The 15467-nt window shown below is 44.6% G+C and overlaps 1 protein-coding gene across 4 annotated transcripts in view; it reads right to left on the reverse strand.

The window, feature by feature from the left end:
* The window catches only part of ST6GAL1 (ST6 beta-galactoside alpha-2,6-sialyltransferase 1), a 71225-nt gene that overhangs the window by 33002 nt on the left and 22756 nt on the right, over positions 1-15467 (reverse strand). The window contains exon 1 of one of the 4 annotated variants that reach the window (XM_028730999.2): positions 13109-13440. The exons of the other annotated variants lie outside the window; for them this stretch is intronic. The gene's annotated coding sequence lies outside the window, so the exon portion shown is untranslated. Of the gene's footprint in view, positions 1-13108; positions 13441-15467 lie in introns of those variants that run through there. 4 annotated transcript variants of the gene reach the window in all.

Consider the following 15467-nt stretch of genomic DNA (forward strand, 5'->3'; position numbering starts at 1 on the left):
CAGAACAGAAGCAACAAGAAACCTCTCAAGTGAAAAGCAAAGAAGCGGCAACCAGCCTAAGCAAATGATAAGATAAGCCGCATGGGCCCTGTAGAATCAGCGTCATCAATCTCGCTGTTTTCAAATGTCTGCAATCCAACTCCGCAGGAAGCTGCCTTAAACTGAGGTAGACCACGGAGCCATCTCGATCAGTATGGTCTACAGTGGCAGTTCCCAGGTTTTGTTTTGATATGGGGACTCACAAGTTCATATTCACTTGCTAGGGTGGCCCACCATATTTTTTTTGCAACATGACTTTTGGGCTGTCATTCCCAGCTCACATGCAGTTCTGCCCTTCCTTCTTGCTGATAACCCACTCCAAGGACCTCTCCGCCACCTACGTCATTCAAAGTTGAGACCCTAAACCTTGTCTCTGCTTCCACCCACTAGCACCCAGCAAAGAAGGGGCCCCACTTCCCTTTGCCTGGCAGTCTTAGCATAGAATTGTAGAGTTGGAAGGGACTAGAGGGTCATTTAGTCCAACCCCCTGCAATGCAGGATCAGGCCATCACTGGCCTTTGTCCCCTGCTAATGGCCCATCCAGCTAGCTCTGCATCACATTAGCTCCCCCTGAGTTCTACCACATTAAAAGGTAAAGGGACCCCTGACCATTAGGTCCAGTAGTGGCCGACTCTGGGGTTGCAGCGCTCATCTCGCTTTAGTGGCTGAGGGAGCCGGCGTACAGCTTCCAGGTCATGTGGCCAGCATGACTAAGCCGCTTCTGGCGAACCAGAGCAGCGCACGGAAACACCATTTACCTTCCCGCTGGAGCAGTCCCTATTTATCTATTTGCACTTTGAGGTGCTTTCAAACTGCTAGGTTGGCAGGAGCAGGGACTGAGCAACGGGAGCCTTGGTTTATGAACTTAATACATTCTGGAAGTCCATTCTTAAACCAAAACCGTTCTTAAACCGAGGCGCGCTTTCCCTAATGAGGCCTCCCACCGCTGGTGCCCTTCCACCGTTCAGATTCTGTTCTTAGTCTGAGGTAAAGTTCTCAAACTGGGACACTATTTACAGTTTTGGGGAGTTTGTAAACCAAATTGTTCTTAAACCCGACTGTTCTTAAACCGAAGTACCACTGTATACTGTTGTGCCATTGTTTGTATGCACTTTTGGGGTTCATCTGAATGGAAAGAGGCCTATAAGCATAATAAATCAAATCACAAATGTCTTTTTTCTTTTTGTTGTACAAAAACTGGCAGGTCAACCCTACGGTTCCGCCAAGGTTACCATAACATAGTTAGACTCCTATGTTCAGCCAGGAGCAAAAAGCACAATTGCACTAACTGAAATGCCCACAACATCCCTGCAAACTTTGCCACTGCCCAGAAATCCTGAGGTTGCTAACTAATGGTAATGCACATCAGCCATGCATGGACCTCATCAGCCAATGTGTGGCAACAGTATTAATGTCACATTGATGCTACTGTACCCAGTATATATGCCCCCTGCATGCACAATGCAGAAATGGGCAGCCAGAAGAGACCACATTGCTTTGCCAGTGCAGACCACCATGTAGTTCTGGGAATCAACTAGCCATAAATGTCAGGACAGATATTTGTATCTCAAGGGGTTTGCAAACAACGATCAACCAAGCAATTTGGGCAGGGGGGCACTAACCTTTTCGGACCAGTAGGTGCATGTTGAATGTTGAGAGGGTTCTGGCAGTTACAAAATAGCTGCTGGGGGGGGGGGGAGGCATGGGGCATGGTATAAACCAAAACTAGACAGACAGCCTCCCTGGAAAACCTTAAGTCAGCTGTGTCCTGCTAGTCCTGATTGTGGAGGACAATAATGATTTTTTACACACAAACACACACACATGCTGCTTGTGTCTAACAGCAACAGGGAGTGTTCCTCAGTACCAGGAAAAGTTGGTCACAGCACAACACACTTTCATTCTACAAAAATCAGTAAGGTACTATCTACATATTTTGCCCCATTATGTTCTTCTAGAAGGGCTAGAGACTTTTGACTCTGGGGCACCTGCCCTGGGGCACCAGTGAAAGCCTTTGTGGGCAGCCAGGGAGCCCGTGGGAGCTATGTTGGTGACCCTGGACTCAGGAAGGGCTGCCATGCCATTCCACTGAGAGCAGCCAGCAAGCTCTATAGTCCAATGCGTAGAGGAAGGATCTAAGACTCACTGCAGGTCCAAACACTCATCAGAGCACTCCACACAGTGCAGCTGTAATGGTGCCCTTGGGAAAGGGGAAAGGGATTTTTATTTCCCCTATCCCTCACCCCCACGAGTGGATCCGACACACAAAGAAAACGAGAACTGTGACAAAAAGTTCAGAGGCCGGTACCTTTGAGTATTTTGCCAGCACTTATGCATCCAGGTTTTAACACAGCGCTCCAACTTGCAATGACTGTATCAGCTGGGGGATGAATGGGATTTCCCCAGCAACAACCTATTGTTTGGTTTGCAAGCAGAGCAGCTGAGACCTACCCCCAAACAGAAGCATGGAGGGGAGGGCGCAGGTTTGGCTCTCCTCTGCTGTGGAGTCTCTTTGACATAGAAAGTAAAGCCCACTCCTGCTTTAGAAATGAATGTATTGGAGGGGTGGGGGAAGCACCTAGATGCGCTGTTCTAGGCTTTGAGTCAAAATGGTATGCAAATGAAATGTAGCAGTACTGTGTTAGTTTTTTTCAAGGGGAAATTTCTGCATCACATGTGACATAAGCATTCCTTTCTCACCTGCTTGATAAAAAAAGGGGGGAGAATGGTGTAAGAGTGATGGTTTGGGCTGGAAGAGCATTAATGAGGCCAGAATGCCCTCAAAAGTTCCTTGATAATCCCATGACAAAGTTGCCTTTTGTTCAGGGAATTAAAGCTGATGAGCATCGAAACTAATTGTCTGGCATCTTCCTTTGGTCTTTTGACTGGGGCACAAACAAACAAACACACAAACACCCTACTCCCTGCCAAGCTAAGGATGATGTAATCTAGGTATCTGTGGAGAAAAGAAGGGGACAGGCTGAAGTCTGAGTGTGACTAAAGGAAGCAGAGGTACTGAGAGATAGTTTGGGGTTTGGAAGCTAGCAGCACTTCAGGCTGTTGGTTGTGGAGTTATGGTGGGGGGAGGGGGGATTTTGGTGCACCTCTGCCTATGCTTAACAAGTATATCTGTAAACAAGCGCAAATATTACAAAACACCAAAGCTCCAGTAACCTCCTTCTAAAATAAACTAAATCTGGGTAAGCACTACATCCCTGGAAATTCTCACTACTGGGAAAGCTCAACAGACATTTCTTCTTTCCGCTCAACTTCACTGTGAGGACTTAAAGGTACAGGTATCCCTGACCATTAGGTCCAGTCATGGATGACTCTGGGGTTGTGTGCTTATCTCACTCTATAGGCCAAGGGTGCCGGCGTTTGTCCGCAGACAGCTTCCGGGTCATGTGGCCAGCATGACTAAGCCACTTCTGGCGAAACCACAGCAGTGCATGGAAACGGCGTTTATCTTCCCACCGGAGCGGTGCCTATTTATCTACTTGCACTTTGACATGCTTTCAAACTGCTAGGTTGGCAGGAGCTGGGACTGAACAACGGGAGCTCACCCCGTCGTGGGGATCCGAACCACCAACCTTCTGATCAGCATGCCCGAGGCTCTGTGGTTTAGACCACAGCGCCACCCGCATCCCTAAATGTCAGGACTTAGTAGAACTAAATACTTTTGTTGCAATTGCATCGGGCCCAAACCACTAGCTATATATCATTACAGACAATACAGTGGTACCTCTGGTTACGTACTTAATTCGTTCCGGAGGTCCGTTCTTAACCTGAAACTGTTCTTAACCTGAAGCACCACTTTAGCTAATGGGGCCTCCTACTGCTGCTGCACCACTGTCACACAATTTCTGTTCTCATCCTGAAGCAAATTTCTTAACCCGAGGTACTATTTCTGGGTTAGGGGAGTCTGTAACCTGAAGCGTATGTAACCCGAGGTACCACTGTAGTTTGTTTTCTCAAAACAGAAGGTACAGAACAGAGCTTCATTTTCCTTGGTGGCTACAGTTATTTCATTATTTTCACTGTTGACAGGTTTTGTGGAATGTGGTGATGTGGTGTGTGTGTGTGTTGAACAAAAACTTTTAAACCAGAGACAGCACTGAGATCAATCAATAAATTACTATGTACACTACAATGCCTTTGGCCCTCTTAAAATTATTAATTAACATAAAATACTGCTCCTCACAAGAAATGCTGTGGAAACAAGGTACAATAACATTGTAAAGGTCTCAACGGCCATCAATTTTTACTGTTCTGAGAAGTAAGAGATATGTGGGCAATTGTATTGGAGAGTATGCTGCTGCACACAGGAGTGGCCATTTCCTAGGTAACACAAGATGCTTTGGCAATAAAACAGGAGGCCTGACCAACAGAGCTTAGAAAAAGGTCAAGCCAACAGCAACAAGCACACACACTTATGGCTCCCAAGTACGTGCTCTGCTTGAATTCAGTATACTTTGCTTATCAGTCATGTGGCATTTTCTGGAGTTTTTCCATGCTCATGTGGTTCTGCCTCACTTTAAAAAGCTATTGCTGGAACTAGAATTTCCTTCACCGTGTAAGCATGTAATTCTCTCTAAAATATATTTAATATACAGAACCAACATGTTTGCTTATTAAAGAGCAAGTCCATTCTGAGATGTGAAAAATTCCCTTCCCAAATCCATGTTTTTTGCAACACAGCCTAGGGGGTGGAGAATGTAATGTCTACAGATGTATATACAGTGGTACCTCGGGTTAAGTACTTAATTCATTCTGGAGGTCCGTACTTAACCTGAAACTGTTCTTAACCTGAAACACCACTTTAGCTAATGGGGCCTCCTGCTGCTGCCATGCTGCCGGAGCACGATTTCTGTTCTCATCCTGAAGCAAAGTTCTTAACCTGAAGCATAATTTCTGGGTTAGCAGAGTCTGTAACCTGAAGTGTATGTAACCTGAAGTGTATGTAACCTGAGGTACCATTGTATAACATTCTGGAGTTTCCGTAACAATTCTTTCTTTCTTTTTCAGCATTTCACTTTAAAAAATACAAAAACTCAGGCAAACTCAGGCAAAATGAGAAATGTTGAAGCCGACTGCCATCAAGCAAGAAGTCTGGTGGTCCAAAAATACCAAATGGTTGTTTTCAATGTGAAAACACTTTAAAACAGGACAGACGGAAGGAAGTCCTTCACATGCCACCCAGCTAAACAGTGGAACTTGATCCCACAAGATGTGGTGATGGCACGAACTCACAACAGCTTTAAAGGGGGATTAGACAAATATTAACAGTTACTTGTCCTGATGTGTATATACTGTCTCTATGAATACCATTTCCCAGGAAACAACAGCCGGAGAGAGCTCTTGTTCTGTCTGTAGACATCCTGTAGGCTTCTACTTGGCCCCTGTGGGAAATGTATGCTGGACTAGATAAAGACTCTGGTCTGATCCAGCATTGCTCTTCTGTTGCTCTATTTCTTTTGGCTGTGAAAGGTATCCAACTAAGTCATATTCAGAGCAGACCCAATAGTTTTTGTTGATTTCAATGGGTCCACTCAGAGGATGACTAATGTTTGCTGGCTTTCACCCATGATTTCATAATGCTGACTTTCACTGTGAAGCAAAGTAAAGTCAGAATAAACACTCTTGTATTTTTTCCATGCAGGAAACTAGATTTGTTTTGTTGCCCTTGGCTCTTTTAGAGAATCTGACAAACCTTTTAAACTGTGTTCCATTACCACCTGCATAATCAGATAGAAATGAAACAAAAATCAGTTATGCTGGTCAGTAGAACTGCTGAACGTTCTTCGTGTCCGGCCTTCCTTCACGGAACTGAACAGATTCACTGAAGTGAATAAGACTCTCCAATGGCAAGGTAACAGCACAATTAGCAGTCAGCTTTGCAATCCACAGAAAAAACAATGACATGAAATTGAAAGCTAACAGTAGCTTTGTACATTTCTTAGAAGTATTTCTTTTCTTGTCCTGTCTTTAAAAGCAGAACTTCAATGAAATGCATAAACATCTCTGAATTAAGAATTTATATTTCCCCCACTTTTCATACCTTAAAGGTAAAGGTAAAGGTACCCCTGCCCGTACGGGCCAGTCTTGACAGACTCTGGGGTTGTGTGCCCATCTCACTCAAGAGGCCGGGGGCCAGCACTGTCCGGAGACACTTCCGGGTCACGTGGCCAGCGTGACATCGCTGCTCTGGCAAGCCAGAGCCGCACACGGAAACACCGTTTACCTTCCCGCTAGTAAGCGGTCCCTATTTATCTACTTGCACCCGGGGGTGCTTTCGAACTGCTAGGTTGGCAGGTGCTGGGACCGAGCAATGGGAGCACACCCCGCCGCGGGGATTCGAACCACCGACCTTTCGATCGGCAAGCCCTAGGCACTGAGGCTTTTACCCACAGCGCCACCCGCGTCCTTTCATACCTTAGATTCTGAATATTTCCCGATTGGTCCAAGAGGTGGCAATCCCATTTTGGAACTATCCACTTGCCGTTGTATAGAGTGACAAAATGACGGGCTGACATAATGGACTTTTTGCTTCCATGGGTTCCTTTAAAAATGTAGCATTTTATCAAGCATTGCTCCTTCCTTTTCCTTCGGACATCCTGTACCCATTTTTAGGGTGACAGAGAGGCAGGCAGTGAAACTGCCTATCTTTGCCCCTTCCTTATTAGCCACAGAAATGCTTCAACAGCTTTCAGTGCAACTTGGTTTAAAGCAGGCATGGCCAAACCTGGCCCTCCAGCAGTTTTGGGACTACAATTCCCATCATCCCAAGCTAACAGGACCAGTGGTCAGGGATTATGGGAACTGTAGTCCCAAAACAGCTGGAGGGCCAGGTTTTGCCATGCCTGGAAAGGAATGGCACAAGTAAGGAATCTGAGCACTTGTGCTCAACCAAATGCTGGAGCTTCACTCCTTTTACTACCTGCATTTTCTTGAACTTGCAACAGGCATACTCTTATATACACAAATGCAGGATGAAAGTGAGGAATTTAAGATAAACCTCTCTCCCAGCGATGAGGGTTCTGTTTTCAAGCTACTGGCACTTTAAATTTCAACTGAGTTAGGGAAACAACTTTTTTTTCCTCCCTTGCTGCATATTGAGTGGTCGTCAAAAAGTTGAGCACTGTGACAGGATGCAGATCTTCTCTTTGCTCCAGGAATAATAAATATTTAGTTCTTTCAATTCAGCTGGAAATCTCTCACTGACTCGCACACCATTCCCAACACATCTCTGTTTCAGCAGAGAAGTCCTGCGCTGCTATTTGTGCGATATCCCAATTTACCTACAAAAGAAGTTTCCCAAGGTCTCAGTGTTGTTTGTTTATTGTAACTGAGCTGAAGTTCTTGTGGTTCATTTTAAGAAATGCGAAAAGAGGAACAAGTTTTATTTTTCTCTGGTTCAACGCTCCTTGCAGTGAAAGACACCTTACAAACCCAAGTGACAGATACTGAGGGATGCTGATACAGAGATCAGCATCTGCAGCATCAACAATTTCAAGAAAAGCAGAGTCAGATGGAAATTTTATATCCACTACCCACATCAACCAATAGCAGAATGAAAGCAAAATATTACCTCCAGTGTTTCAGGAGGACTATATCTAAGCCTTCTTTGTTCTCTGAGCTGTCTCCTCATACTCCCTCCGCTACAGCATAAATATAAAATAAGCTAACTTCCACAACAGTAATAGTGTTAGTTACTGTGATATTCTGTGGGCTGATATACTGGCAGGTGTAAATGTGTGGCTGAGTGAAGATGACATTGCCTTGTGAAAGGGGAAAGAATACGACCAGATGGACCTTGAATTTTTCCCCCCACTTTGTGAGTCACCTCTCATTTTGCATATTTCTTTTTTTAGGACTAGAATGAGCCTACCAGACCTATCTCAATCTGGTTTCAGGCCTGGTTTTGGCACAGAAACTATTTAGATGAGCCCAATGAACGATGCGGGATGCAGGTGGCGCTGTGGGTAAAACCTCAGCACCTAGGACTTGCCGATCGCATGGTCGGCGGTTCGAATCCCCGCGGCGGGGTGCGCTCCCGTTGCTCGGTCCCAGCGCCTGCCAACCTAGCAGTTCGAAAGCACCCCCGGGTGCAAGTAGATAAATAGGGACCGCTTACTAGCGGGAAGGTAAACGGCGTTTCCGTGTGCGGCTCTGGCTCGCCAGAGTAGCTTCGTCACGCTGGCCACGTGACCCGGAAGTGTCTGCGGACAGCGCTGGCTCCTGGCCTATGGAGTGAGATGAGCGCACAACCCTAGAGTCTGTCAAGACTGGCCCGTACGGGCAGGGGTACCTTTACTAATGAACGATGCTGAGAAAAGGGACAAGGGATAAGCAAGCCTGCTTATTCTCCTGGAGTTCTCTGTGGCTTTTGATACCACCACAGAATCATAGAGTTGGGATGCCAAGGGGCATTTAGTCCAAGTCCCTGCAATGCAGGAACACCAACCGTTCTGAAAGTGTGATTACCAGGGACAATCTGTTCAAATCCAGCCATTGAAATCTTATTTCAACTACAGCGCCTCTAAATTTCATTTGCTAATCTGATGATAGATTGGTTACCTGATGTCGATGAAAACTGAAGTTGTACAGTGTTAGAAGATTGCAGGGCTGCTCTTGCAGGGACAAGTGGGTTAAATCTGTTGCCTTCTTGGTGCCCGTTTTTGCTTTAGGGTTAATAATAATAGTAATAGTAATAATAATAATAATAATTTATTTATACTGTACCCCGCCCATTTGGCTGGGTTTACCCAGCCACTCTGGGAGGCTCCCAACAAAATGAATGATAATAATAAAGTGATAAAAGCATATCGGAATGTAATGAATGATGCTTTGCAGGGTTAGAGAAAAATGGTGTAAAAAGTATAAAGATAAAGGTAATCTATATCAGACACAACTTAGAAAGAGTAAAAATTTTGAGGTCTTAGAACAAAGGAAGGAAGTCAATATGTGTATATGTATGTAATGACTAGATTAGAATGACGATATCGTTTTATTTGTAGATATGTGTTTTTGTTCTGTTTTGTTCTTTGTGTTCTTTTTTCTCTTGTGTTTTGTTTTTGTTTTGCTTTTTCTTGTTTGTGCTGTTTTATTTTGGATTCAATGTTTGGCAATTTTTGTTGTAATTTTGCATTGAAAAGAAATAAAAAAATAAAAAAGCGATAAAACACCAGACATTAAAAACTTCCCTAACTTCCAAAATATATGGGGATCCGATATGGACCTGTAGACTCATGGAAGGCAACAGAAAGAAGAATTCTGGGTTGAACTCTCAATCAACCCAGGTGTGATGAGTTACCCATTTAAATAACACCTGGATAGGCCTAGAGCAGGGTTTTTCAGGCTGAGGATCACATTTCCACCTGGGGGATCTTCCAAGGCTCTACATCCCAGTGGTAGGCAGGACCAGGGGCAAAAATGGGCAGAGCAACAAGCGTACATTTTAACTTTGTACAATAGACTAGTTTCTACATTCACACACAAAGAATCATAAAACTGGGTTGGAAAGGGATCCCAAGGTCATCTATTCCAACCCCCTGCAAGGCAGGAATCTCAACTGAAGCATCCATGACAGATGGCCACCCAACCTCCAGAGGGAGACCATTCAACTGTTAAACAGCTCTTACTGTCAGAAAGTTCTTCCTGCTGTTTAGTCTCCTTTCTTGTAATTTGAAGAGCTATTGGTTTGAGTCCTGCCCTTTTTCTGGAGAGAATGAGCTGCAGGACCTGGAAAAAAAACTTTCAAAATATGGTGCTGGGAGATTACAGCACAACATCAAGACATTTATGTTACGGCGTCCCTCATATTTTCCTTCTGACTCCAGTGCTGTTTGTCATCGACATTAAGCTGCTGAGTCATGTCATCCAGAGGGTTTGAGTCGGGTGAGGTGCCTTTTGTATTTTATCATCAACACCCAGCTCTGTTTCTCCTTTTCATGAGATTCGGATGAGGCAGTAAAAGTGCTGAACGGGTGTCTGAGATCAGCAATGGATAGGATCTGGGCCAATCAACTGAAGGGCAATCAATTTAAGAAGGATGTGCTGTGGGCAAGTTGTATTCTGGAGAAAAAGTTGTACTCCCTCTACAGCAGATTTGGGGGACTTTTGGTCCTTCAGGTGTTCCTGTCATGCACTGGTTGCCAATTTGCTGCCAGACCAAGTTCAAAGTTCTTGTGTTAATTCACAAAGCCCTAAACAACATGGGCCCAAAGTCAATTAAGGACCATCTGATCTCTTATAGTCCACCTCAATCACTGAGAACCTGATGGGTCACTTTTGGCGGTTCCTCACGCCCTTGAGGTTGGCTTGGTCTTCACTAGAGACTGAGTCTTTAGTGTGGTAGGCCCTGCCTTGTAGAACTCCTTACCAGTTGAGGTTTGGTAGGAACCATCTCTGCCTTCTGTCTTCTGAAAACTGTACTGTTTAGATAGGCCTTCATAGTATGAATTTCTCCAACTCAGTGTTCTCCAGAGGTTTTGGACTGCAGCTTCCATCATTCCTAAACATTAACAGCCCTGGTCAATGAGGCTTATGGAAGACACCAGTTTGCAGAAAGCTGGTGTACACCACTCTGTGGAGCAAGGGCAAGGAGACAGAGACAACATCCACCAGACCTGATAAAACAGAAGACAGCAGAGAACCAAGGACTGAACCCTACATCAGGGATGTTTCAAGTTCTGATATTAGCAAACTCGAGGAAACGAAAAGGTGCTCAAAGAGTTTTCACTACAATCTTATTTACACTGGTTGTGAGAAGCCAAAACAGCACTCTCCACCTTGGTCCAGTTAAGTCACTGTTCCAGGCAGACTATCTTAAGTTGTGTGGAACTGGTAAATTATCTCATTATATAGGTATACTTATAGTCTACTTATATAATTACTTCCTTCTTTTTTATATAAAAAGTAATGAAGCATAATGGCACTTGGGTTTCTCATATTATTATTCACAGTGCATAGTGTTTGGAGCTGTCTTTCCTACCCTCAAATGAGTTTGCTCATCTGTTGTTTAGTAGAAAACAGGAACATAATGCATCTATTTATCAATACCTTTGTGTGACTTTCTCTCTCTCTTGGAACGCATTTAAACCTCAGGATCCCATAGCTCGCCCACCCACCACCCAATCAATCTGTTATGTTTCCTAACCCAGTATCATGATGGTATGTTTCATTCAGTGCGTCTTCCCACACACCTCAGATATGGAGTAAACCAGAATAGGATACAGAAGGAGAAGGCTCCTCTTTCTCCTGCCCACACTCCCTAGCTCAGAGAAGGCTGGATTGACATAGAAGAGCAGAACAGATTGACTCCACTATGCCTCACTTCCATGGCAGTGGCTTGAAAAAGTACAGGAATTTCCAAATGCCAGAAAGCTACTTGGGTAACTCTAAGCCTCTCAAGGTGAATTTAGATGAATGCCTTCTTTGACCACCTTCATTTAATGAACAAGAAGCTTGATGCATAATATTTGATAAAGACTGGCTATACAACATAGGATTTCTGTAAGAAATGAGGGCGGAGGCCAGAAGGAAATACCAACCGGTGTGCAGTAATAATACATCTTGCACTGCAAAGTATTTTCGGTACAGATTAGATTCCCATGCTAAGTTGAGAATGCAACTGCCTAGACTTCGCCAGAATGATATTTTTATGCTTTTGTGAGTCACTGATTCTCCAGAGCCTGTGCAATTGGCCTTTTCCATTTTCCATTTTCTCTCAATGGTGTGATAAATGCCAAGTGTGTCACAGATCGCCAGAGATGTCACTGACACGAACCAACAGATGCCCATAATATTTGCAATGCCACATCCTGCGCAGCACTCCAAACAGGACTAGAAGTGGGCAAGAGGGAAATAACATGTTTCCACTGATTAAAAAGAATAATACTGCATCTTCCAGTGTCACTGAGATCTAATTTTCCCACAACAGACTTGCTTGGCCTGGGGGGTGGGCAAGAAATTTCAATCTGCTGTCACAACCGAGAAACAACAGTACACAATAAAGCAATCGTCTAGAAAAGCTTGAGATACTAAACTAAAGCCTTTCTAAAAGAACAGCACCTAAATCTTAAGTCATAGTCACTCAAGTCCAAAGGGCAAGCCTTGCTGGAGTGTGTGTCTTATGAAGTGGCTGTAAAAACAGGGTATCTGTCTATACTTGAGAGAGGATTCTGGCACTGGGCATCTATTTCTAGCTTCTTCTCCATTCCCTCTTTCTCGCTACACATCCCTCCAAAGCAGTCCCAACATAATAACTGAGAATACAACCATTCTTCCACATGCTGAGGTCATTCAGGCAGACGGCTCACTGACTGGAATGTTGCTATAGCGCTGGAGCCCTAAAGCTGTTAACTCCCTGGTGATGAAGGGGGTAGAGGCATAACACATGCCGGACTGGGAAATCCAGACAGAAAAGGATTAGTATCACATGAAGGGGATCTCCTGCATGGAGCTCTCTAACTCACCCCCCCCCCACACACGCACACCCCACAGTCCTCAAATGAAAAGACATTTGTGATATAGAAGGATCAAGAAGAGACAGACACCTTTGCAGCTTGGTTTGGAGAGAAATTAATCCACCACAATAGTGGGCCAGGAGTCAGGTTTTTTAGGACTCTAGCAGAAGAAATCTAGCCAACCCAACGCTCTCTTTTATAACTTCCAAAAGGTAAATAAAAGTATTCAAGAAAGCATTTTCATATACAGTGGTAACTCGGTTTTCAAGCGTAATCCGTTCCAGAAGACCCAGTTCCGAAACGTCCGGAAACCGAAAACTCAACAGCCGACAGCTAAGCCTCAGGATCTTGCACTCAGTGGAAGCCACAGGGCATGTTCGACTTCCGAGGTGTGTTCGAAAACCAAAGCATTTACTCCCGGCTTTATAGCGTTCATAAACCAAAATGTTCATCAACAGAGACGCTCGAAAACCGAGGTACCACTGTATGCTTTTCCTAGTGATGTTGCTGAAACAGCCATTAGATTGCTACCAAGTTGCTTTTTCTCTAGTATTCATCAACACTGGTACTTCTTGAACCTCAGGGTTCCTTCTGATACTCACCTTACTTAGCCACTCCAGTCTGTGTCCTTGCTGGGAAAAGTCAATCACACTGGAAGATCCAGGACCGATGAGTGGAGCACCTCAGCACTTTGTTGCCCTCATACACACTGAAGCAAGGAGCTGCACTGTGCGCTCCCAACCCTCCTGGTCGAAAACTTCTGGAAGGGGTGGGGAACGTTCAGTCCACCGGCTTAATTTCCCCAAACCATACCCACCTGCCCACACCTGCTGCCAAACAGGGCCAGTGGAAACCCACTCAAAGTGCTCCCGGTGATTCTGTCAGCACCAATCAGCAGCAACAAGAAGCCTACAGCCATCAGCTGTGCTACAGAATTTCCCACTGGGCATTTCCTAACGCAGCTGTAAGTGGGGCTTCCCTGCAAATATCCCTTCATATCACCAGCCTGAATCACAGCCAGCAGTGAAAAAGGATCTTCTTCTGTAGGTGTGGCTTCAATCCTGCCTGCAAAGGATTTTGTTTTGCCAAAATGATTCGGGTGGGGTGAGGGAAGTCAGAATCCGGCTGAAGACTTCTCTTAAGATCAGAGAGGCATGGAATTGCACATACATTGCCGTGCTTCCTACATGACAACAGATAGTTTCAAAGAACAATCTATGATGTGGTGAGTAAATACTACTTTAACCTACATTGTGGACACTCTTAAATGGTGACATGTGTGGAGTTTTCTATTCTCTTTCTTTCCCCTCCACTCCCACCCTCTTTTTAGGGAGACAGAGCAGCCCACCCTATTTACCTTTATAAATAAATATTTTGACTTAACATTTTACTTATGGGGAACTAATTGTTTGTTCCCGTACTATAAACGCCAAGCCAGCACAATTCTCCTGAATGCAATATTCAAACCCTGCTGTCAGGTTAATTATAGTTAAACAGAAAACCATTAAGCTATTACTAGTGCAGCCACATCCAATCCAAAAGAGCCGTAAGCCAAAAGCAGCTGTAGTTTCTTTCTGGCAGCTCCCCACCCCCACCCCCCACCCCCCAGTGTTAGGAACTGAGATATGGAAGCTAGGAGCTAAATGGACCTTAAACCTAGGTTATGGGCGCAACAACAGAATGTCTAGGTGCACTTTTTTTATAACAAGAGTACAAAGCTGAAAATGAATGAACTGCAGCTAAAATATTATGTTCATTTTTCACATGGTCTGGTCCTTCCCCTGCCCACCCTCCTAATATTCTTAAGAGGGTCTCTTACCCAGTATTCAGACAGTAGCTGGAAGAGGGGAGGCAGAAAAAGGTCTTCCTTTCATTCCACTCTGCAGTTTTAATCTGAAATCTTAGGCGCAGTACTGCGCCCAGAGCTCAGAAACCGCTTGCGCAAATGAAATTCCCTGTCACAAAATGCACCTAGAACAATACCCCCCACCCCTTTTCTTTTTTTCATGGCCTGCTATGCCTGGGCATTACCTAAGGATCTGTTAACATCAAAACAAAAGGAATTTGAAACTGAGCATCTTGAACCCTACTAGAAAGCCCGCAGAACCAACTGGCAAAAACTACCGTAACTTAAAATTTGCTTCCTTGATTTTTTTTTTCTTCCATGCACAAGGAAGTGCTGCACAAATGGGCAAACCACAGATATTGAGGTAAGTGATGCTCATTGCAACACCATCCTCAAATCACAACCAAAAACTATAGAAGCCTCAGCAGGGGACCTTTGTGGTTTTCCTTCTTTGAACTGTGGAAACTTGCACTGCCCACTGGGCCTGAACTCCAAATACAGACAAGATCTTTCAGTTAATACCACTACACATGAAATCTGTCCCATGCTTAAAGTAATGTAGACCAGGTATCTTCAGCCTTTTCCAACCCAAAGACCCACTTTTAACCCAGACATGCATTTGGGGACCCATGTCTCAATATCTTGCCATATCTTGTTCTTCTTCTTCTTCTTTGGCGATCACTCATAGCCGAGTAAGATTGTCTTCCATAGCACAGTTTTAACAGTGAGTCCGTAAGTGACTGTGGAGGACAATTCTGGATCCACATGTCCTTCCACAGTGGGGACATTGGTTTCCGGGTGGGAGTTGATCATGGTGTGGATTTGCCAAGCATGCCTTCCTCTTAGCACATTTCTCCTTTGTGTCATGAGCTCAAGTGTCTTCAAAGCCCATGACACCTTTGGTAAAGGCTGTTCTCCAATTGGAGCACTCGCAGGCAAGTATTTCCCAATTGTTGGTGTTTTTACCTTGAGACAGTCTTTAAACCTCTTTTGTTGACCACCAGCATTACGCTTTCCATTTTTAAGTTCGAAATAGAGTAGTTGCTTTGGAAGATGATCATCAGGCATCCGCACAACATGACCATGCAACGAAGTTGATGTTGAAGAATCATTGC

The sequence above is a fragment of the Podarcis muralis genome, chromosome 6, assembly GCF_964188315.1.
Source record: "Podarcis muralis chromosome 6, rPodMur119.hap1.1, whole genome shotgun sequence".
In the NCBI taxonomy this organism is placed as follows: Eukaryota; Metazoa; Chordata; class Lepidosauria; order Squamata; family Lacertidae; genus Podarcis; species Podarcis muralis.